Source organism: Schistocerca cancellata, chromosome 1 (assembly GCF_023864275.1).
Source record: "Schistocerca cancellata isolate TAMUIC-IGC-003103 chromosome 1, iqSchCanc2.1, whole genome shotgun sequence".
NCBI lineage: Eukaryota > Metazoa > Arthropoda > Insecta > Orthoptera > Acrididae > Schistocerca > Schistocerca cancellata.
This window is the reverse complement of record NC_064626.1, coordinates 251,503,541-251,526,637: the sequence shown is the minus strand read 5'-3', so window position 1 is coordinate 251,526,637 and position 23,097 is coordinate 251,503,541. Positions and strand designations below refer to the sequence as shown.

Below are 23,097 nucleotides of genomic sequence, written 5' to 3'. Positions count from 1 at the left end.
TGAATAGCTCAAAAGGCATAAATCTTTTTTCAGTAATCGTTTCAGAACCAGTCTGGTAATAATGAATGGACACATTTGAAGCTATAGTCCATTTAAAATTACTTGATAGTTGAGATCTTTCACTTGCTGCTAGAATGTTGCCACATCAGCCGCCAGCTACTGCTCTGTTTCAGGAAACACAAAAACATGACAAGTCACTTCACAAATGATGTTAATGTGTAACGTGGAGCATTGTTGGAAGATGCTACCACAAGGTATGTCACAAATGTGAGATGCTCTGTTGAAAGCTGATTTTAAGTAACCAATGACTAAACTGTGGCAGGAGATGTGTTTTGCAGCCCTGAATTTAAACTTGAGTCCTACACACAACCTTGTTATGTGCAATGTATCTGCAAAAGCGGTGGTCAACACTCTGCAGCAGAACAAAAATCATGATCACTTTGTTCATGGCTGTTAAAGTTAACCTCTACGATCACTCAAGACAGAAAAAGTTCAGTTTCAGAATTAAAAGCAAACTAGTTTCTTGCTATCATAGGTTACCTGAAGCTATCCTCTCACTGGCTACACAAACTGCCACATTACCAACCAATGAGCAGTCCTTGTTGGCACTTGGTTGCAAATTATACACAAAATAGGCAGATTCCAGACAAAAAAAGAATAATATGTAGAAAAATAAGAGCAAATAAAAAATCAATGTGATGATGAAAATGATGTAACAAATAATTAGAAATATAAAAATTACATTTAAATCAATTAATTGAATGAAAATGATAATCAAATTCTTTTGATTAGATTTAGAAATAAATAAATTTCACAACATTTGACGAGATTCGAACCTACAACCTTCAGCATGGCAGTTTAATACTCTAACCACTGCACTAAAGTACAACAATAAGTCACATTGTTCTATTTTTGACTGTGATCATCCAGTCGGAATGATGAACTGCAGCCTTAAAAAACTTGGTTCCACACAATGTTGTGCAAGTTTATCTGATGTAAGCCAATTTCTGTGATTATGATAATTGCACGAATGATGCACAATCGCTTCTTGTGCGGAAGTATCCAGAAGTGTTTTTAATTAGTGCTGTGTATGACATGTGTGTATTTTATTAGCATCATTGTGTGTTGGTGGGGGGGGGGGGGAGGGTCATAATGTATGATAATATACGAAATAAAAGTGCCAGACCCGTGATTCAGGATCCAAACACACAAAGAAAGAATGCCAGACAAGAAATTGGAAGTGAACCAACCAACTGTTGAGGCAGTTTGGCAATGGCAAACGGTTTGGGCATGACGTTGAGCACTCTGATTGGAGGAAACCAGCTCCAATGTGTGAAGTGCCTAATATCAAGTAATTTTAATCAGACTATAGCCACCATGACCCAAATTACTATCAGTGCAACCCAGCAAGAAAAATTAAGAGATAAAACGTTGGATCAACTACATTCCATTCCACGTAGTTCAATATGACAATTAAATCATTTGCACACAAAAATTCTGAATCATCTTTAGTGTCAGATTATTGATTCTTTCTCTCTCTCCCTCTGTCTGTCACTCACTCACTCTCTCTCTCTCTCTCTCTCTCTCACACACACACACACACACACACACACACACAACAACAACAACAACAACACCAGGAAGAACAGCAAATAACAAACTTTTACTTATTGTGTGTGTACTGCATACTAGGAAGAATACATGATTACATTTGAAGGTGATTTGAGGGAATACAAGATTCTAAATATGATTGCTCTAATGTAGCTGGGAATCCTGTGAACTCAGCTTTCATGACAGAGATGGGTATATAATTAAAAGCTCCTTCAACTTTTATGCCAGAGTTCATCAGTCATAATGGCTGGCGAGATGTGGCACAGCAGCTGGTCAGTAACCTATGACCAGAGGTTTTTGACGGGTCAGCAAACCTGAAGATGTGCTGGCCAGGGCAACATCTAACACTATCTGTATTGATGTATTCAGGCCCACACATGCGACATGAGTTTTTGCGTTACTCTGTTGAAAGATGTAATGGAGGTCTCGAAGATAAGATGTCCCCACTGGACTTAACACACTAGAAATGTAACGACAGCTGTCCAAATTACCAGCTATGCTAACCAGAGGTGTACATTTTATATATCCAATGGAAAGGGCCCCTATGACTAAGATGAATGCAATCTGCCAATGGTTCTCCTCTTCAAGTCTTCAGACATGGATATATTCAGTGTGATACAGTACACGGAACCAGGGCACAACAACAATCACCGTGATCACCGACCGTGGAGCTCCAAGACATCTTCACACCATATACATGGACATTGCCTTGCTGCAAACAAGCCAATTTCTTAACTTAGAGCATGAGTCTTGAGTATACAATCCTGCCCGTCCAAAAGAACAATATGTCTGTCCTCTAGGAGGCTGGTTGCGTGAGACCACTGACACCCTGTATAGCGTTGAGTGTGGCCTTCTCAGACACATTGGCTCCACATTTGTGAGACAGTTATTGAATCATGACCAGCAACAAAGCAAAACAATAAACTGCAGTTCGGTAGTGACAATTCTGACACTGTCAAATTTCAATACATGCCGTTATAAAGTAATTGAATAGCAAAAAATGTACTCAGTAAGTGGCAGCAGAGCAAACACTTAAAAGAAGTTATAATTAGGCAAGCTTTCAGACCCAGGCAGAAGGGTTGAAGAGGAAGGAATAGTGTTGAAGGAAAAGGACTGGAGTGGTTTAAAGAAAAGGGTAGATTTGGGAAAAGTCATCCAGAACCGTGGGCCAGAAGAGATTTACCAGACAGGATGACAAGGAAAGACTGATTCTTGGGGATTGCAGTTTTGAAAACCTGAAAGCTTAAAGATGGAACACGGGGTAATATGCAAGTCAAGAGATTACCACTAAAACATCAAGTACAAGTTAATAACAGTAAAAAGCTAAGTGCATTGTATGTAACAGTGGTGTGAGGGGTCCCGTGAAAAATAGACAGGTAAGAAAATGAAAATGTGGAAAACTAAAACGGAGTGAAGAAAGGAGTTGTTACTGTGAAGAAATGCCGAGACGAAAGAAATTAATTTATAATAAGGCCAGGTTGGTGGCGAGAATCCAGACACCAACCATTTCCTAGATCATTCGAAATCCGTGTCCATCCCACCCCCACCACACACCGTGCTTGTCACCATCGATGCCACCTCCCTCTACACCCACATACATGTCTGCTGCTGAACATTTCCTTAGTCAGTGCCCACCTGATTCCAAACCTAAGACATCCTTCCTACTCACCTTAACCAACTTTTACTTACCAACAACTACTTCACCTTTGAGGGGCAGACATACAAACAGATCAGGGGTACTGCCATGGGAACCAGGATGGCACCTTCCTATGCCAACCTTTTCATGGGTCGCTTGGAGGGGGCTTCCCTGGGATCCATAAGTCTTCAGCTGCTGGTTTGGTTTAGATACATTGATGATATCTTTAATATAGGAGCTCATCATGAGGCTGACCTGTTGAAATTCCTGGAATCTCTAAATATCTTTTCTCAATTAAATTTCACATGGTCTTATCCCAAATCCTGGCCACTTTCCTTGACGCTGATCTCATCCTCACCTAAGTCCAGCTACACACTTCTGTCTACATTAAACCTACTAACAAACAAGAGTACTTACATTTTGACAGTTGCCATCCTTTCTATGTCAAACATTCCCTTCTACATCTACATCTACATCCATACTCCGCAAGCCACCTGATGGTGGGTGGCGGAAGGTACTTTGAGTACCTCTATCGGTTCTCATTTCTATTCCAGTCTCGTATTGTTCGTGGAAAGAAAGATTGTAAGTATGCCTCTGTGTGCGCTCTAATCTCTCTGATTTTATCTTCATGGTCTCTTCGCGAGATATACGTAGGAGGGAGCAATATACTGCTTGACTCTTCAGTGAAGATATGTTCTCGAAACTTCAACAAAAGCCCGTACCAAGATACTGAGCGTCTCTCCTGCAGAGTCTTCCACTGGAGTTTAACTATCATCTCTGTAATGCTTTCGTGGTTCCTAAATGATCCTCTAACTAAGCGCGCTGCTCTCCGTTGGGTCTTCTCTCTCTCTCTTCTATCAACCCTATCTCGTACGGATCCCACACTGGTGTGCAATATTCAAGCAGTGGATGAACAAGTGTACTGTAACCCACTCCCTTTGTTTTCGGATTGAATCTCCTTAGGATTCTTCCAATGAATCTCAGTCTGGTATCAGCTTTACCGACGATCAACTTTATATGATCATTCCATTTTAAATCACTCCTAATGCCTACTCCCAGATAATTTATGGAATTAACTGCTTCCAGTTGCTGACCTGCTATTTTGTAGGTAAATGATAAAGAATCTTTCTTTATTTCTATGTATTTGCAGCACATTACACTTGTCTACATTGAGATTCAATTGCCATTCCTTGCACCATGCATGAATTCGTTGCAGATCCTCCTGCATTTCAGTACAATTTTCCATTGTTACAACCTCTCGATATACTACAGCATCATCCGCAAAAAGCCTCAGTGAACTTCCAATGTTATCCACAAGGTCATTTATGTATATTGTGAATAGCAACGGTCCTACGACACTCCCCTGCGGCACACCTGAAATCACTCTTACTTAGGAAGACTTCTCTCCATTGAGAATGACATGCTGCATTCTGTTATCTAGGAACTCTTCAATCCAATCACACAATTGGTCTGATAGTCCATATGCTCTTTGTTCATTGAATGACTGTGGGGAACTGTATCGAACACCTTGCAGAAGTCAAGAAACACGGCATCTACCTGGGAACCCGTGTCTATGGCCCTCTGCATCTTGTGGACTGGGTTTCACATGATCATCTTTTTCGAAACCCATGCTGATTCCTACAGAGTAGATTTCTAGTCTCCAGAAAAGTCATTATACTTGAACATAATACGTGTTCCAAAATTCTACAATTGATCAATGTTAGAGATATAGGTCTATAGTTTTGCACATCTGTTCAGCGTCCCTTCTTGAAAATGGGGATGACCTGTGCCCTTTTCCAATCCTTTGGAACACTACACTCTTCTAAAGACCGAGCGAGGTGGCGCAGTGGTTAGCACACTGGACTCGCATTCGGGAGGACGACGGTTCAATCCCGTCTCCAGCCATCCTGATTTAGGTTTTCCGTGATTTCCCTAAATCGTTTCAGGCAAATGCCGGGATGGTTCCTTTGAACGGGCACGGCCGATTTCCTTCCCAATCCTTCCCTAATCCGAGCTTGCGCTCCGTCTCTAATGACCTCGTTGTCGACGGGACGTTAAACACTAACAACCACCTCTTCTAAAGACCTACGGTACACCACTGCAAGAAGGGGGGCAAGTTCCTTCACGTACTCTGTGTAAAATCGAAATGGTATCTCATCAGGTCCAGCGGCCTTTCCTCTTTTGAGTGATTTTAATTGTTTTTCTATCCCTCTGTCATCTATTTCGATATCTACCATTTCGTCATCTGTGCGACAATCTAGAGAAGGAACTACAGTGCAGTCTTCCTCTGTGAAATAGCTATGGAAAAAGACATTTAGTATTTCGGCCTTTAGTCTGTCATCCTCTGTTTCAGTGCCATTTTGGTCACAGAGTGTCTGGACATTTTGTTTTGATCCACCTACCGCTTTGACATAAGACCAAAATTTCTTAGGATTTTCTGCCAAGTCAGTACATAGAACTTTACTTTGGAATTCATTGAACTCCTCTCGCATAGCCCTCCTTACACTACATTTCGCTTCGCATAATTTTTGTTTGTCTGCAAGGCTTTGGCTATGCTTATGTTTGCTGTGAAGTTCCCTTTGCTTCTGCAGCAGTTTTCTAACTCGGTTGTTGTACCACGATGGCTCTTTTCCATCTCTTAGGATCTTGCTTGGCACAAACTTATATAATGCATATTGTACGATGGTTTTGAACTTTGTCCACTGATCCTCAACACTATTTGTACTTGAGACAAAACTTTTGTGTTGAGCTGTCAAGTACTCTGAAATCTGCTTTTTGTCACTTCTGCTAAACAGAAAAATCTTCCTACCTTTTTTAATATTTCTATTTACGGTTGAAATCATTGATGTATTAACCGCTTTATGATCGCTGATTCCCTGTTCTGCGTTAACTGTTTCAAATAGTTCGGGTATGTTTGTCACCAGAAGGTCTAATATGTTATCGCCACGAGTCGATTCTCTGTTTAACTGCTCAAGGTAGTTTTCAGATAATGCACTTAAAACAATTTCACTGGATTCTTTGTTCCTGCCACCCGTTATAAGCGTTTGAATCTCCCAGTCTATAAAGGGCAAATTAAAATCTCCACCCAGAACTATAACATGGTCAGGAAATCTACTCGAAATATTTTACAAATTTTCCTTCAGGTGCTCTGCCACAACAGCTGCTGAGCCAGGGGGCCTATAGAGACATGCAATTACCATGTTTGAACCTGATTTAACCGTGACCTTCACCCAAATTATTTCAAATTTCGGATCTCCGTCAATTTCCTTCCATACTATTGCACTTTTTATCGCTATAAACACGCCTCCCCCTTCACTGTCCAGCCTGTCTCTGTGGTATACATTCCTATCTGAGTTTAGAATTTCGTTACTGTTTACATCTGATTTCAGCCAACTTTCTGTCTCTAGTACTATGTGGGCATTGTGACCGTTTATTAATGAGAGCAGTTCTGGGACCTTTCTACAGATGCTCCTGCAGTTTACTATTACCACATTAATATTGTTATTCCCTGTTGCATTTTGCCTACTACTACCTTATCAAGTCTCAGGAGGCGTCTTGTCGGACCTAGGGAGGGAATTCTCTAATTTGAAAAACCCACATGTGCACTCCACATGTACTCTGCTACCCTTGTAGCTGCTTCCTGCGTGTAGTGCATGCTTGACCTATTCAGGGGGACCCTACATTTCTCCACCCGATAGCGGAGGTCGAGAAATTTGCACTCCAGATCTCCGCAGAATCGTCTGAGCCTCTGGTTTAAGCCTTCCACTCGGCTCCAAACCAGAGGACCGTGATTGGTTCTGGGAATGATAATACAGATAGTTAGCTCAGATTCTACCCCGCAAGCAAGGCTTTCTGCCTTCATCAACTATGCCAACCACCTGTATGAACTGAGGATGACCTCTGAACCCAGACGGCAGGAGTCATTGCTGCCGACAGGCGCAACAATTTGTAGTTGGGTGCACCCAGTGTTCTCTTTCGCCGCCGGCAGGGCCTTCTCCACATCTCAGATGAGACAGAGTGAACACTGGCATTCTTCCCCGACCTCTCCGCTATTTCCCTGAGGGGCTGCATCACCTGCCTAACGTTGGAGCTCCCAATCACTAATAAACCCCTCCCCTCCATGTGCCTGGTCAGACTTTGCTGAAGGAGTAGCCAGACGTCCACTCACAGGCAGAGTGGGCGATGCCACATGGCCAGACTCCACATTGACCCTCTGCCTCGTGTGCCGCGAACGCCGCTGAACCCGCCACTCCCCTTGGGGAGAAGGTGACCCAACCGCGCCCAGTACCCACGAAGATGTCTCGACAACAGGGACCATGGGTGAAGCGTGTAGCACCTGGGGTGTACCATGCGACGCACCAGACTCCCCACTGCCGCTATACTCCGAGGCAGGAGCCTGAAGATTGGTTGACCGCAGCCATCAACACGTTCAGCTGTTCGCACCTATCCATCCTAAGAAATCAACAATTTACTGTAGAGAGTTAATCAACTTTTAACTAGACTGCTAATTCACTAAAGGTGGCTGATAGCTGACTAAACTGTGGTTACTAGACACTTCTTATTGAAAACAATGAAAATAAGCACTACCTACCTGTGGACTGCATTCAAAACAAACACTAGCACTACTGGCACTACAGCTGACTAAAGGGACTCTCTCTGACTGTAGTCAAAACAAACACGAAATCTATGGAACACTATTACTAGTACTCGAAAATTAAAGCTTCTGAAAAGCAAAAACATGCAAAAAGAAGTAAGACAAGTAAGAAAAATACAGTTAATGATTAACGTAGCTCGCTGCACAGCAGATGGCAGCATATAGCCTTGACATTTGAGGCAAATTTATTTGTTTGGATGGAGATTCTTTACAGCAATACATCAGCATTCTCACCTTAATCTTCACTATACATAATTACCCCACCAGCCAAGTTTAAAAGCAGATTTCCCATGCCATCACATCCAATCATGGTACTACTGATCCCTCCAAAAAACAACTTCAGAGCACACCACTGGTCACTCAGTATTATCTGGAATGGATTAATTAGCTACTTCAACAAGGCCATGACTTCCTAAAAATCATGCCCTGAAGTGAGATACATTCTGTCTGACATTTTCCCACCCATACCTAGAATAGCTTTTTGTCGCCCTCCCAATTGCTGCAATATTCTTGTCAGAGTCTATGCTCATTCTGCACCCATCTCCCTACCCTATGGCTTCTACTCCTGGACTGTCCCTGCTGCAAGACTTGCCCTATGCGCCATATAAATTTTCGGTGCCTACAGTGTCACATCTTTCAGTGTCACACAAATTTTTATTTTTAAAGGGGATCACTTAAGACTATTTCCATGGGTTCGCCCCTCAAATTTCTCCCTCATATCACAAAATTGTCGTCTGGTGTAGTACAAACTGAAATAATAAATTCCTTTTAAAGCACAGTTTCGTATATAATTTATATTCAAAACCTTACACCTGTGTCACAGAACAAATCCGACATCGAGAATACTTTACACAAGTTTAAGGGAAGAAATGCTTCCGACAATTATTACAGCATTTAAAGAGTATCAAAATATGAACAGGCTGAAATGAACAAACAGTAAATGAGACTATGTTAATCAATTCAACTGTAAAAAGCTAAGGAGCATATTATTAGCAAAATGAGAAATATGCAAAAGTGAAATGCCAAAATGAGCACTTCTCAATTGGGAGTAAATCAAAACAATCAGAATGGCTGAAAGAGAGCACAATAACATGAGCCATAAACGATAAGAGCTAAGCAACTAAGCAAATAAGAGAATAGACAAAAATGAGATGCCAACCAAATGACGGCTGGCCGAACTCCGTCAGCACTTACATACAGTTGCGCTCGTGGCGGCACCTCGTGGCTTGTACGCAAATAGTTCTAATTCTGTAGTATAGTAAGATCGTTCACATGAGGTTAAAGTCCTACTTGCAAATGCAATTGTGCAAAAGGTGGGTTGTCCATCAATATTTTGAACTTGGAACAGACATGATCCTAATCCCACATTGGATGCGTCTGCATACAAACAAAATTCAATACTCATATCAGGATGATAGAGTAATTTTGCATTTAATAAATCCTCTTTGATTTTTTTCAAAATCCGACTGGCATTACGGAAACTTCTTTTTGAGAAGATGTAACAACGGTTCCGCATTTAGTATTTGATTTGGAACATATCAGCGATAGAATAATGCCAGTCCCAGAAAAGCTTTTAATTGCCGTTTTGTTCTGGACACTGGAAATTTTTCACTATCTGGGAGGATACCATACGAATCAATCATATGGCCCAAAAATTTAATTTTCTCTAGTTCAAACTTCGATTTACACAGGTTAGCTGCAATACCAGCACAAAAACTTATTTAATACAGTCTCCAGTATTTCCATATGTTCCTCCCAACTATTTTTGGCGATTAAAATGTCGTCTACAAACAGTGATATCTTACTCACAAGTTCAGGACCCAACACTTCAGCAAGTGCCGCAATAAAGACACCTGAGTTTATATTTAAACTGAATGGTAAAACTTTGAATTGATAACTTCTTCCTGCATGAATGAAGGCTGTATATTTCCTAGATTGTGTCGCAATAGGAATTTGCCAGTAGGAAGTTCTGAGATCGAGGCTAGAAAAATATTTTACACTATGATATCTCTGTATCAGTTTGTCTGTACTCTCGGGCCTTGTTCACACTGGTATTATAATTTTATTGATTTCTCTTGCGTCGTGAACTAGTCGTACTTGTCCATTTGGTTTGTCTACAGCAAGTAAGGAGCTCGAATAGGGACTGTCAGATGTTTCTATGATGTTCCATGCAATCATCTTCATTACTAACTGCATTTCTTTTTGTCCATGGTACCTGGTACGAATAATGACAGAAGGTTTTATGTGGCATGTTCATCCTATATTCATATCCCCTAATCGCACCAGGTTTTTCTTCGAATACTCATTCGTACTTCACGAGAACCTTAAACAATTCAGAACACTGCTCTGAGGACAGCTGAGCAGATTGGATTGGATTGGATTGGATTGTTTGGGGGAGGAGACCAGACAGCGAGGTCACTGGTCTCATCGGATTAGGGAGGGACGGGGAAGGAAGTCGGCTGTGCCCTTTCAAAGGAACCATTCCGGCATTTGCCTGGAGCGATTTAGGGAAATTATGGAAAACCTAAATCAGGATGGCTGGATGCTGGATTGAACCGTCGTCCTCCCGAATGCGAGTCCAGTGTAGCTGAGCAGATTCAGAGACTATTTTTAACATTTGTTCATGTTGGTCAGATTTTATTTCTTGAACCTGATTCCCTGAGCCTGTAGTTTTATTTTTTGAAATGAACTTCATTTGTATACCTGGGCAAAACCTTCCATGTGTGTCGGTTCTCCTCAGTAATTTTAGAGAGACGATTTTCTGTTTGACCTTCAACTCACATATCCCGTTAGAAAAGTCGATCTTTGCGTCCTTTTCTTGCAAAAAATAAAACCGTAAAATACAGTCCACTATCAGCACATCAATTATGAGGAACGTGCATTCAATCGCTACATTTCCAAATTCTATCTCTAATTGGGCTTGTATTTTCACGCTTCTACTTCTCCCTCCAATCGCTCCCAAAACCTTACAATTGCTAACCGGCAATATTGGCACCCGTTTTGCTTTAGTGATATGTCTAAATAGGTCCATAGAAATCAGATTAATATCAGACCCAGTATCAAATATTGCATTCACTGAAATACCTTCGATTTAATTTTAACTGCAGGTTTTATTACTGCTGGATGATTGGTGCTGTATTTAGTGTCCTTGTTATACAATTCATTTCTCATGTCAATGCCATCATTCTACCTTAACATTTTTAATCTTAAATCAGAATCGTCCCTATCTCACCCACCCACCTGCACTTCGGGACTTAATGCGGTGGTAATCTGTTTTCCGCTGTCTGAGAAATCGGCCGCATTTCAGTATCATTTACTTCATCGATTACTATTGGTGGTGGATGCTGTCACCAGTTTTGATTTATTGGGTTTTGTGTCTGGGTATTCTGTCTCCTTTGATTTCTGTTTTGTATCATTTCGTTATTATTGTAGTATGCTGGAGTGAACCTACGTACCTGCCTCCTATCCGCAGTACCTCGTTCCCACCGGCCTGTTCCACCATAGCCGAACGCGTTGTTACTGTCTTGGCTTTGGCACGCCGAGCTGGGTTCTGTCAGCCGGCTCGCGACGCTGAATATTTCCTTTCCTCCACGAGTGACTGTGATTTAGAGATCTTGCCTGCACATCCTCCTGCATCAAATCAATTGCATCTAGGATAGGCATAAACTCATCTATGTTTGCGTCTTGGGCGTGAATTAATTTTTTGCGTATATCAATTGGCATCTTACTCTTAAGAATGCACAACAAATCTTTATGCGAAATTGGCTCGTCCCAGTATTTCGTTTTATTCAAATACTTCTCCAAATACTTTCGGAGCTTTCCTTTGCTATAACTAAACTGTTCGGGGTTCAATACAGCCTCACGAAGTCGTTGCTGTACCCATAAAGACCAATATTTTGCGAAAAACCTTTTTTCAAACTCGTCATATGTGGAACATTTTTCAAGGACTTCAGTGGCCCACAAGGCCGCGTCATTTAACATCAATCCACTTATGTAACGCATCTTTTGTAATTCCGTCCATTTTGTGGGTAACACGCCACGAAAAGAACGAATAAATACGAATGGACGCACCCCACTCATGTCAGGTGAGAATGACTGACCCCTCCTGTGTTTGATAACGTTTTCCTCCATAATGACATTTACGTAAGGTGTCGTAGCCCCGGTAATGAATATGATACCTGATCCCGAGTTACCTCAGAATTTACTTCGGTGGCTTGCCCCCGCTTTTGTGTACTAGTATCTACAATGTTCTCTCCACATGTCGGCGTGGAAACATCACTCTTGACTTCCTCTTTAATATCGGTAAGCTCATTACTAAATTTGTTTAATTGCTCATTTACTCCCCTTCACCACTGAGATAATTCCTGAGTAATTTGCATTTTTACTTCAGAAATCTGAGCAGCTGGATCTATCGATTGTCTTTCTTGTTCTTTTAAAATGGAATTTACAGCTTCCTTTACCCGAGAATCTATTTATACAGATATTTCCGTATGCTTTAATGACAATATGTCGAGTGTCGTAGACAATTTATTTACTATGACCTCGAGAGCGCGTTGATTTCCTTTTAACTGTTTTACATCCAAATTTAAGTCTCTGATAGCGTCCTCGTGCTCGCGTCTGAGATTTATTATTTCATGAGCCATTTGTGTTTGATTTTGAGAAATTTGCCCTATCTTACGAGACATTTCGCCTACTTGTGCCGACACTGATTCCTGACTTATGTATGTCATCTACTCATGTATGTATGTCATCTACTCATATCGACACGGCTTCCTGTTTTTTATTCATCTCACCTACTTGAAAAAATATAGCGGAGATGGTACTCGTCATGATTCGTAATTGCTTTTGTATACTGGAAAGATTTTCAGCAACTTCTAATTCCTCAGTCTCACTAGTCCCCAATTGTACTTCACCTACTTCCTCTAAATCCATGATTACACACGTCAATTTAAAATCTTAGGCTAGTCGTCACACGAAATACGGATAAATTTTCCGGGACGCATGTCCCTCACACTTACACGGCGGCCTGTTTTGATTACACTTGGCCGTGTTTCCACTTATCTACAGCACTAACCGCTATGCTACGTACCGTAGGAAAGGAAAATTGTGCACTTACGTACCATAGGAAAGGAAAATCGTTCACTAAGTATCGGTTGGAAACTATTCATTACACTTGGGTGTTCTACAGGTAGATAAACCACTAGGACAAAATAAAGTATGTTGCTCACCAAATACCTCGTTTAACCAGCTGAACCATCGATTTTAAAGAATCCATTTATATTTACAATTACTTATACACTCGTTTACATGCAAAATAAAACAGACATAGATTAGCAGAATGCCAGTTTTTACCAGAAAAATAGAGATATTCATATAACTCCTATTTTGATGAATATATTGTGAACTTACTACAGAAATAGGCTTATGCAAAATCCCTCCAGTGCCTCCAGTGTGATGTATAATTTTATATATATATAAATTTTAGTGCCTACAGTGTCACGTCTTTCAGTGTCACACAAATTTTTATTTTTAAAGGGGATCACTTAAGACTATTTCCATGAGTTCGCCCCTCAAATTTCTACCTCATATCACAAAATTGTCGTCTGATGTAGTACAAACTGAAATAATAAATTCCTTTTAAAGCACAGTTTCGTATATAATTTATATTCAAAACCTTACACCTGTGTCACAGAACAAATCCTACATCGAGAATACTTTAAGCAAGTTTAAGGGAAGAAATGCTTCCGATAATTATTACATGATTTAAAGAACATCAAAATATGAACAGGCTGAAATGAACAAACAGTACATGAGACTATGTTAATCAATTCAACTGTAAAAAGCTAAGGAGCATATTATTAGCAAAATGAGAAGTATGCAGAAGTGAAAAGCCAAAATGAGCACTTCTCAATTGGGAGTAAATCAAAACAATCAGAATGGCTGAAGGAGAGCACAATAACATGAGCCATAAATGAATAAGAGCTAAGCAACTAAGCAAATAAGAGAATAGGCAAAAATGAGATGCCAGCCAAATGAGAGCTGGCCGACCACCGTCGGCACTTATATACGGTTGCGCTCGTAGCGGCACCTCACGGCCTGTACGCAACACGTGCGCCTGCAATCGCAATGCACTCTTAGCACTCGCGGCAGCGTCTAGCGGCCCGTATGCAAGTTGTGCGATTGCTGTTGCAGGTCGACCCTTAATCTATGATGTTACACAGCCCTGTAACTGGCAAAACATATATTATCAAAGGGAGAGCCACCAGTGAAACAACACGTGTCACATACCAGTTTCTTTGTAAAAACTTTTTGGCCTCTTACATCGGCATGACCACCACAAATTTATCAGTTAGGATGAATGGGTATAGGCAGAGGGTGTATATTGGCAGCACACAATATGCTGTTGCACAGCATGCTCTACAACATGACAATCGTGACCTCGGTGCCTGCTTCACCATGCACGCCATCTGGATTCTTCCCCCAGACACCAGTTTCTCAGAACTCCGTAAGTGGGGAACTAGTGCTACAACATGTCCTTGGGTCTCACCATCCACCTGTCCTTAATTTTCATTAAGTTCTTTTGTCTCAGCATTTCTTCCCAGTAACTACTCCTTTCTTCACTCTTGTGTTTTAGTTTTCTACATCTGTCATTTTCTTACCTGTCTATTCCCCCCACCCCCTCACTCTGTTACATACAATGCACCTAGCTTTTCAACTCTTATTAATTCGTACACAATATTTTAATGGTTATCTCTGTCTTGCATATTACCCTGTGTTCCACCTTTAAGCTCTCAGGTTCTCAAATCTCACTCGGTGCTGTCCCCAACACTCAGTCTTTCATTCTCATCCCGTCCGGTAAGTCTCTCTCGAACCATGGTTCTGGGTGACCTTTCTGAAATCTACATCTTTTCCTAGACCTCTCCAGTCCTTTTCTTTCAACCCTCTTCCTTCCCCTTCAACATATCTGAAGGAGCCACTGGGTCCGAAAGATTGCCTAATTATAACCTTCTTTTGTGTGTGGTTTCTGTTGCCCCTTCGTGAGTAGATTTTTTATTTGTACAATTACATTATACTGTACATTAAATTATATCCTGTTACATATTTCTCCTTCTTACACAAGGTATAACATGACCTACTCACAAAGAATCCACTCTTAAATGTGATTTCTGAATGTGAAACCTGCTGCTTAATCTTCTGTTACATACACAATGTAGACCGTGTTATTCCTAACTGTCTTGTGCAGTTGTCCTGAAGTGATAATCATTTGCATATCCAAGCATGTAGTACATTTCATAACAGTTTGATGTTCATCACATGCTGCTTTCATGATGTTGCAATTTTAGTGACCTTCAGTTTATATTAAGAAAGTAAATGGACACAAAACATAATCCTGTGACACAGCACACCTCACACCATCTCTGCCCGTTATACTGTTGTCTGTTTGTTGGCAATGAAGTAAAATCTTCTATTTCTTATCATTGTTCAAATTCCTTCCTCATTCCATAGTGTTCCATCTTAAAAAGAAGTTTTGTTATATCAAAAAAGATACCCATCACTTAACTTGTCATTTCAACCAGAAAGTACCTCACTTGCAAAAGAAACCATATTTTCTGTTGACACCCTTATTACTGAAGCCAAACTGCAAGTCTGATATTTCATGTACTGAGATGTGATACTATGTTCTTGTACAAGGCTTTCTCAAAACCCTCAACAAAACTGATCACAAGGTTACTGATCTGTGATTATTTACATCATATCTTTCTCCATCATTCATCATCATTTTCTTTGGGCCTTTGTTCTGCTACAACGCGGGGTCGGCTTTCTTACTATGGATTTTGGTGGTGTCAGTTGCAGAGGGTGGTTGGATGCCCTTCCTGTCGCCACCCCGAACTTCCCCCCCCCCCCCCCCCCCCCACCCCCACCCCCGGGACAGAATTGGTGTACCCCAGCTGTCTGCATCTGGTGTAAGCCAGGAAATAGTGCGAATGTTTTCAAATGTCTGTGAGTGATGTAACTGAGGCGGAACGTGGGGACCAGCTTGGTATTCACCTAGCAGGATTTGGAAAACCATCTAAAAACCACATCCAGGCTGGCTGGCGTATTGATCCTCGTTAATCCACCAGGCGGATGCGATCCGGGGCCAGCGTGCCTACCCGAGTCCAGGAAGCAGCACATTAGCACTCTCAGTTACCCCGGTGGGTACATCATATCTTTCTCCATTTTTATGAAATGGTTTTACTAATGAGTATTTTAATCTTATGGAAACTCATTGTACCTGCAAGACAAGTTACAGAGATGGCATAACAGAGCAACTCTGTTTGTGACCTCCGTGTGTCTACTTGATATTCTGTCAATCACTAGAACAGAGCAACTCTGCTTGTGATCTCCATGTCTATACTTGACATTTTGTCATAATCACAGGTCTTTACTATTCAGTAATTTAGTAACTGATCCAGTTTTCTCCATGCTTGTTTCTTGTAGCTGTAAGTCACATAGTTGTCTCAGAACACCAGCTTCCAAATGTTATGAATAATTTCCTGTACAAATAAAATTTTGATTTTAACTACAAATATTAACAGGAAATGGCTATTAAATATTTCCACAAGCTGTGGTGCATGCAGTGTGGCATAGTAATTAGTGTTGCGGCCTGGTGTGCCACAGGCCACCGGTTCCAAACTGACCACCAGCAATTATTTGTTACTTAGCATTTATCACTGAACTGAAATTTTTTGCATTTGTAGTGTTTCTATATTCTGGACTGTTTGATGTCTATATAAATACCTGTATTCTGGAATATCTAATGTTTGTATCAATAGCTGCACTCTCCGTGTAGGAGGTCAATGTGTTCAAGCTCTATTTTGGTGTCAGTAATAAACATGCGTTCAGTACTAAGTGTTGAGCTCAGTTAACATTCCTGCCTTCGGATTTGGACTCGATTGGGGTTTGGACGTGGCACTGTTGGAGGTACTGGGAACTTTCTCTTGAGCTTCCAGCTGCATCAGTGGGTTTTAGATCCATGAGGTTTAGGCTGAGTACTCATTAGCCATTGTCAAGTGGTGACTTTTTTTGGTTGCTGCTACTGTCCTTATACAGCCACACTGCCGTCTGTGACGTCACTGGCCCTCACTCCAGCACCACATAAGGTAATGTTTTCGTTGTGCTTCCATCATGTCAGCTTCAACCTCCCCATGGCCGGATTCCAAGCTGTGCTTAGCTGCATGCGCCATCTTTATTGAGAGTGTTGTCACAAATTTTTCTCTCTATTGCTTCTTTAATTATGCTATCCCAGAAACTATTAGTCCAAATAATAACAGTTGTTTCTTCAAATGCAACATGATGTCTGTTTTCTAGATCATGCTCTGCTACTGCTGATTTCTCAGTCTACTGAAGGCAGAAGCACCTGTTCAATAGCGTGCATGGTCTGTCCAACATAAAACTGTCCACAACCACTTGGTATGTTACACACTCATGGCGCTGTGAGGCTTACATTGTCTTCAGAGGCCTTATGATCGTCAAATTTTTGTTGGCGCTATGAAGACCAAATCAGTGTTATGCCTCTTTAGAAGCTAGCTAATCTTTCTTGTTACTGAGACACAGAACAGCAAGACGCAAGCTTCTTTGAGTCCTCCTCGGAGTCCTTCTGCTTCCGTGTTTTTGGACAGATGGCTTTCGAAATCTGTTGGTGGTTGTTGCCGATTTCCTCGAACACTTTCTGTAAGTGGCTCAGTTCCTTCGGCAGGTTTACAGCATGTGAGGCAGCTTTCACTTGATACACCTAGGTACTCATAAGGGAAACTACCCATTGCACACCCTCTGATTTAGTGGTAAGGTAGCCCAGTGGATAGCCCATCAAAAGCTGAATACAGATCAAGCATGAAAACAGGAAGGAGGTGTACTAGGACTGCGAAAAAAGAAGAAAAATAGAAACTGTGAATGGTCCGAGCTTAACATGTGCAACACTGAGCGAATGTAAGTAGCCAGCATGTCATAGTGGCGTGGTAGGGTATTGGACCGCAAAGGCAGATATCAGTGTTCAAATCTCCCTCATGCCCCCCTTTTATCTTTTCCCTCCTCCACAAAACTCATTGATTGATTAATTGAGAGCGTTTATGGGACCAAACAGTGAGGTCATCAGTCCTGTGATTCCGAAGTTACTCACAGAAGAAAGAGGGTCCACTAACAGTGGATGGATACACTCACAGTAAAAGGCGTAAAAGGTGAGAGCACATTTAAAAATTGGAAAAAAGGGTGATCTTTCCATGGGGGAGTGGTCATGGGGTCCTAGACTGAGAAGACATGAAGGGAGGTCCCAACCACAACCACCCTCCACAAAATTGTGAAGTATCCGTCTGGTCATTGACATGTCTGTTCCCTGTATTCAGATTTATGTCTTTGTCATGGTGTAACTTCCGTTTGCAACAGCAAGGTGTAAGGATGGAACCTCCAGACATACATACCTCTTATTTGAAACTTCCTGGCAGATTAAAACTGTGTGCCAGACCGAGACTCAAACTCGGGACCTTTGCCTTTCACGGGCAAGTGCTCTACCATCTGAGCTACCCAAGCACAACTCACGCCCCATCCTCACAGCTTTACTTCTGCCAGTACCTCACCTCCTACTTTCCAAACTTCACAGAAGCTCTCCTGCGAACCTTGCAGAACTAGCACTCCTGAAAAAAAGGATATTGTGGAGACATGGCTTAGCCACAGCCTGGGGCATGTTTCCAGAATGAGATTTTCACTCTGCAGCAGAGTGTGCGCTGATATGAAACTTCCTGGGAGATTAAAACTGTGTGCTGGACTGAGACTCGAACTCGGGACCTTTGCCTTTTGCGAGCAAGTGCTCTACCACCTTGCCCGCAAAAGGGAAAGGTCCCAAGTTTGAGTCTTGGTCCGGCACAAAGTTTTAATCTGCCAGGAAGTTTCATATCAGCACACACTCTGCTGCAGAGTGAAAATCTCATTCTGGATATCTCTTATTTGTTATATGCAAGTTCCATGTGCTATGACTCTTGCCTTCCATTTTGGAAGTTCTGACTCTTGAATTCCTTGTAACATAGTTTGCACCTGTGTATTTGTTCTTTTCAATTCTGAGAGAGGTCTATGTGACATCTCTCCTGCTCTCACTATTCATCACATTTACTTGCGACATAAATATATTCTAACCACATGACCGATATTCTATGACCAATGTATAGCATGAGAGTTGCCAAGACTACGCAAGGAGAATGGACATATCAATGACTGTATGGAAGGTTCATAATTCTGTGAAAAAAAAAAAAGAAGCATTGTGACCATATATCATGACTCCGTTGTTCTTGCAGATCAACCGATGGTGCACTTCTTGAGCTTGAACCATTCACTGTTCTACTTTGCTTCTTTTTTCATAGTTCAGTACATCTTCTTCCTGTTTTCAAGCTTGATTTGTGTTCAGTTTTTGATGAGCTATCCACTGGGCCACTTTACCAATAAATCTGAGGGGAGTTTGATGGGGTCTTTCTCTTATCAGAACAGAACGTTTCTGTGACAGATAGTGATAGCTGTCAATGTGCAGATATTGGTCTATATGGGTGGGTTTCTGGCAAACTCTGTGGCTGAGATACCCATTTGCTATATGGTGGATGAGTGCATCAAGGAATGCTGAAGCACCATTAGTCTCCACCTTCATCGCGAACTTGATGTTGTAACAGATACTGTTGATGTGGTCCAAGAATTCTCCCAGCTTTTCACAGCGATGAGACCAGACTATGAATGTGTCATCAACATAATGATAAAATCAATTAGGCTTTGCAGGAAGCCTGTCCAAGGCAATGTCCTCAAAGTGCTCCATAAACAGGTTGGCTATAACTGGAGCTAATGGGCTCCCAATCATGAGGCTATCCATCTGATTAAAATATTCTCCATTATTAAAAAAAAATACAATGATATCGAAGTGTGCTTAACTAAACTGACGACAGTGTTGGCAAATAACTGGGAGAGCAGATCTATAGAATCTTGGATGGGAACGTCCATGAATAATGACACCACATCAAAGATGACCATAATGTGACGGGCATGCAGTGAAAAAATTACATTATATGGTGCTCTGATGTCACAGATGGCAGTGCAGATATATAAGGACAGTAGCAGCAACCAAAAGACAGTCACCATTTGACAATGGCCAAAGAGTACTCAACCAATGGCTTGTGTACTTTAAACTACTTGATGTGACTGGAAGCTCTAGAGAATTTTGTCACGAAACCAGGCATTCGTATATAAAAGTCATTGCCTACACAGGTAAAAACCAGATTACAATCATTACATCATCCTTAAGACCTGTACATGCAGGAGAAAGATGGATTGCAAAATAGCAGTAAATCAGCTGCACATCAGGCCCCCATTAGTGTTTTCTGTTGATGTTGGCGACATGATGAAACAGCTGAAAAGTATATATATTTTTGTGAAAGCCAAGGATGCTTGATTTTACGACCTTAATTCCATTTATTCGTTTCAAAACGTTATGAGCACTTGTTCATTAGAAGAGCTGTTTTTCAAAGTAGTGAAGACGAACAAGTGCTCATAGTTCTTAAGGCATGTGTTTTGGAGCCCATGTTTACTTAATTTTTTGTTTCAAATGATCATCCCTGTCATATCCCTGAATATTGACCATCACTTCTGAAACACCGTGTATAAACAGAGATTGCTTCAACAACAAGTGTAAGCTGTATGGCTGAAAAGATTAAAAAGAGCAGTTGAATACAACAGGTGAGATGACATGATATGTTTGGAAGGCCCAGTGCAGGAATTGTTCAAAAGCTCAAAAGCAACAAAGAGAAACTCAACAGCTTGGACAAATTCCAGGCCATTCTGAAGAAATCATTTGATGACAATCAAAAGAAACTCAATAAACAGAACAACAACTGAACAGGGTTTAACATCATGGCAAAATGACACAGTCACACATACAGACTGTTTTGACCTTTTGCAAGCTTGTAAATCCCAGTACAATGGAAATGGATAAAATCTCACATTTGATGATGGAGTTACAGAAGACATGTATCATGCTGTTCTGCTAAGGGCTGTCACAACAACAGAAGAATTCATCAAGTATGCCAATGTATCAAGAAAATGCAACAGAAAGAAGAAAATGCAACATAAAAGAGTCAATGAAAGACACATAATTGACTCCGGAATATGATCCCCATGGCAACTATGAAAGACCACTGTTACCTTGCTTCTCTCATATATCAGATTGTAAGAGAAGAGCTAAAACATTTCATAGCAGTCAGAACTATCAGACTGAGTACACAAGAGATAGTGACCATGAATGTTGACCACATATGTCACAATGTAATAGAGACTGTTGAAGAAGAGGGGTATTGATCTTTGGCACTAATCTCCACCACCAGTTGAAAGCACCATGAAGAATGGACACGATCAACTCCAACTTATGACGCTGGCATCAAACAACAACCTAGCACCCAACCAATGCCGATACAGCCAAAATCCCTACCAAGTGAAACACCTCACAAAAGAACAGACCTTTGGAGGACGAAGGATGACATACCAGTCAGCCTGCACTGTGGTTACCCAGGACTTATTATGTGTTACTGCAAACAAAGGCAATGAGTCCAACAACTACACTGGTGTCAAATTAAAACAACAAATGGAAAGTTTGCGAGGTTGCATTTATTTTGCCACAAAATAGTATAAACAGGTGACAGTAAAGCAGAAACAAAGCATAGAATACAGACTCCTGGATATGATCCCCATGGCAACTGTGAAAGACCACTGTGACCTTGCTTCTCTCATATATCAGATTGTAAGAGAAGAGCTAAATCATTTCATGGCAGTCAGAACTATCAGACTGAGTACACAAGAGATAGTGACCATGAATGTTGATCACATATGTCACAATGGTTGGATGGTTGTTTCGGGGAAGGAGACCAGACAGCGAGGTCATCGGTCTCATCGGATTAGGGAAGGACGGGGAAGGAAGTCGGCCGTGCCCTTTGAAAGGAACCATCCCGGCATTTGCCTGGGGTGATTTAGGGAAATCACAGAAAACCTAAATCAGGATGGCCGGACGCGGGATTGAACCGTCGTCCTCCCGAATGCGAGTCCAGTGTCTAACCACTGCGCCACCTCGCTCGGTTATGTCACAATGTAATAGAGAATGTTGAAGAAGAGGGGTATTGATCTTTGGCACTAATCTCCACCACCAGTTGAAAGCACCATGATGAATGGACTCGATCAACTCCAACTTATGGTGCTGGCATCAAACAACAACCTAGCACCCAACCAATGCCGATATGGCCAAAATCTCTACCATGTGAAACATTTCACAAAAGAACAGACCTTTGGAGGACGGAGGACGACATACCAGTCAGCCTGCACTGTGGTTACCCGGGACTTATTATGTGTTACTGCAAACAAAGTCAATGAGTCCAACAACTACACTGGTGTCCAAAATTAAAGCAACAAATGGAAAGTTTGCAAGATTGCATTTATTTTGCTACAAAACAGTATAAACAGGTGACAGTAAAGCAGAAACAAAGCATAGAATACAGAATGTAAACAACTGCAACATGCATAATGGTAGACAGAAGTGTTCTTAATTTCTTCCAACTTAATGAATTTGCACATAATTCCGACAGCCAGTTAATGTGCTCAGTATGGGGTGTCACCACTTCTGGCAACAACACAGGCCTGACAATGATGGGGCATGCTGTGAAAACATCATCAATCTCATGTTGAGGCAGTAATGCCCATTCTTCCTCCAGAGCTGCTCACAGTTCTGGAGAATGGTTGGTGGAAGCTGATGTGATGCAAGCCATCTCGCTAGTGCATCCCAGGCATGCTCTATGGGATTCAAATTGGGACAGCGAACAGGGCATATCATGCATGCAACATCTGCCTTCGAAGAAAATTCGACTACCTGTGCTCTATGAGGTCGAGCATTATTAACTATCATTATGAAGTTTGGCCCCACAGCACCTCGCAACAATCACAAATGAGGTCTCAAGATCTCATCATGATACCTGATGGCAATTAAACTCTGCCAATTCACCCTTACAATTTCTTGGAGAAGGGTACAAACAGTAAACATAATCACTGCCGACACTCCTAGGGACCATCTGTGATATTGATCACTTTCCACAATGTTTGGGTCTCGAAATCGGTTTCCATATTCCCTTCAGATGCGAATTCATCAAGA

General features: G+C 41.4%; 1 protein-coding gene across 5 annotated transcripts in view; it reads right to left on the bottom strand.

The window, feature by feature from the left end:
• LOC126170355 (uncharacterized) overlaps positions 1–23,097 on the bottom strand; it is a 116,035-nt gene that overhangs the window by 6,280 nt on the left and 86,658 nt on the right. The window lies entirely within an intron of this gene.